Source organism: Asparagus officinalis, chromosome 5 (genome assembly GCF_001876935.1).
Source record: "Asparagus officinalis chromosome 5, Aspof.V1, whole genome shotgun sequence".
NCBI classification, from domain to species: domain Eukaryota; kingdom Viridiplantae; phylum Streptophyta; class Magnoliopsida; order Asparagales; family Asparagaceae; genus Asparagus; species Asparagus officinalis.
The window spans coordinates 57,569,807-57,572,287 of record NC_033798.1 but is presented as its reverse complement, the minus strand read 5'-3'; the positions used below and the strand labels follow the sequence as shown (position 1 = coordinate 57,572,287).

The window sequence follows — 2,481 nt, the reverse complement described above, 5'->3', positions numbered from 1 at the left end:
CTTCCTGCAATTGTTGGAGCAGAGCAGATGGCTTGGGAGCAAATTCAGTGATGTTCAACGAGAGCTCCGGGTCCGCAAGAGTTGGGAGTTCTTTAAGTGTTTTCCTCACTTTTCAGGTCGCTATGGCGACGTGCTGATTGATGAGGAGAAACCTAGAAGTGACCGGACCGTTCTTGACGTTGGTTGCTTCCAGTGGTTAGTGAACATCCGTGTAGGATATCTCGTCCTTCGGGTAAAGAATCAGTGCCACATAGAGCCTTATCTCCCTTGCCGCTTTGCTCGACAATTCGGCTATGACCAACTGTACTGTATGTCGGGAATCCGAGCCGCGGCCTGCGGGTTGAGGGAGGATTGATTGATGGCGTACGAGCGTGGCTATGGACGATGGTGGGCTGTACCGGAGCCCATTTTGCTCTTCCTTCGCATAGGCGTAAGCCACTGATCACTTTCCTCAGCTGCAAGTGGTTCCTTTCTGCCTATGAGTCCATCAATGTGAGGAGCCTCTCAGAGTTACAGTCCGAGTATGCGGTCCGAACTGCTATGATGGCTGGTCGCAGGGCTGAGCTTGCTCAGAAGCGGAGAAAAGGGCATGTCAAATCTCTTCTTTCAGACGAAGAAGAGCTCCTCCCTACGGGTGAAGATGATGAGACCTCTGAGGAAGAGTATGTGGATGCAGATACCGACCGAGAAGGACTCGATACCGGTTTGTCCTCCCTCTTTGATTTTCCTTTTCCATAAATGACAGCTCTTTTTCATTGAAATGGCTATTGTCACTTTAGGTAGGACAGCCGATGATCATGAGCCACCAGCTCCTACACACGTTGAAACGTGTGATAGGCCTACGCATGTTTGACCCGTTGGCCCTCGGAGGGTTGGTGCCCTGAAGAGGAAGAAGACCGCCCATAAGCCCCATGACGGTCAGCGTCCCTATGGAGTGGACTTAGGGAGCACCGCCGATGGAGGGGGAGGTAACATTCAATTGCTCTTGCTTCAAGGTTGTTTACCTTTTGGGGATTTGTGACCATGTTTTGTGCTCCAGGTTTCTTCGAAGAGGGCGAACTCCCACCGGGTTCGGCGTCCCCTGGTGTTGACAACATGGATTGCTTTGTGCAACAAATGTGCGACGCTTTTCACGATGGGTCTTTGGGCATCGACCTTAACATCGATCTTGAGCAGATAAATAATGTTGAGCCCACAATCCCTTATTCAGGTATATCCGCATCCAATGTCATTTTCCTTATGTAAGGTGAAGGAAGATTTCTCGTTTGAGCTTTCCTCATCCTTCAACATTTGGGTTACCCTGCAGATGTTGCGATGGAGGGGCCAAGCTTCTCGAAGCCGGATGCCGGCTTATTAGCTGACATGCTGGCTGAGCAGACTTCCAGAGGGACCGAGAGACCATTCTTCGGGAACGATTCATCTACCGGTATATATCTGATTTTCTCCCTCTTGCCCGATATTTCATATGACTAATGAATGATTGATTATCGCAGCGTCTACCATTGGAGTTAGCCCGGTATCTATCCCTGGCATATCCAGTTTGCCTCAGAGCGACGGGCTTGCAGGTATGTATACGATTCAGGGATATTGTACTTTCCTATGTTTATCTGTCTTTTGACTAATGAGTGCAATCATAGGACCAGCCGCTAGGACTGATTCTCATATGACTCCTGACATCCCTCAAATGCCCGCGGATAATGGATCTACAGGTATGCAGATCCCAATTCTTCTTATTCGTCTAAATTTTCATTTTGACTAATAAGAGAGTGTCATCATAGGACCAGCAGCTTGGGCCGATACTCTTATGACTCTTGGCATTCCGGCTGCATCTGAGGACATGGGGATTGCAGGTATGTATACGACCTCCTTATCCCGATTCTCCTTACTTGTCCAAATTTCCATTTGGTTAACATAGGAATGTCACTGTAGGACCAGGCGTTCAGCCTGATACTGCTACAGTCCCCGGGGTTGAAAGTCCTCATAGCAGTGGTGCCTCCCCGTCTCTGCCGAGTGGTGCGAGCAATCTGTCTGCAGGGGCTGACGTACCCTCTTCTGCTGCTGTCCCGGAGCCTGTCGGCTCTCAACCCGATGGGACATCCGTTGGCGTCGGTATGTTCGGAACCTGCCTTTTGACTTTCCTTTCCATATTCGATAGTTCACTGAGCTTCCAAGTTGTTGCTTGTAGGATCTCGATCTTCTTTGCACGAGCGTGTCCGTAGCCTTTTGGCCGATACTGATCCTGACGGAGAGGCTTTCCGTACGGACCTCAGCTTCTTCACCGCCTGGTATAATGGCTTGATCGAGAAGCTTCTCCACCGAGGAGGCGGCTTCGATCAGTTCCGGCGTTCCTTCTCTCGCCACATGACGATGATGAGGGAAGAAGGATACCCGGAACTGGCTGATTCCTTCACTGCTGATTTCGCTGCCCTGGAGTCAGAGATACGAGAGTTGAAGGAACTGGAGGTTACCGGGGCTTCTTCT

At 50.3% G+C, this 2,481-nt stretch overlaps 1 long non-coding RNA gene across 1 annotated transcript; it reads left to right on the top strand.

Moving 5' to 3' along the window:
- LOC109843273 lies at positions 1,388-1,815 on the top strand. The gene is made up of 4 exons (XR_002247616.1): positions 1,388-1,426; positions 1,494-1,565; positions 1,638-1,709; positions 1,779-1,815. It is a non-coding gene; the product is annotated as an uncharacterized LOC109843273 (long non-coding RNA).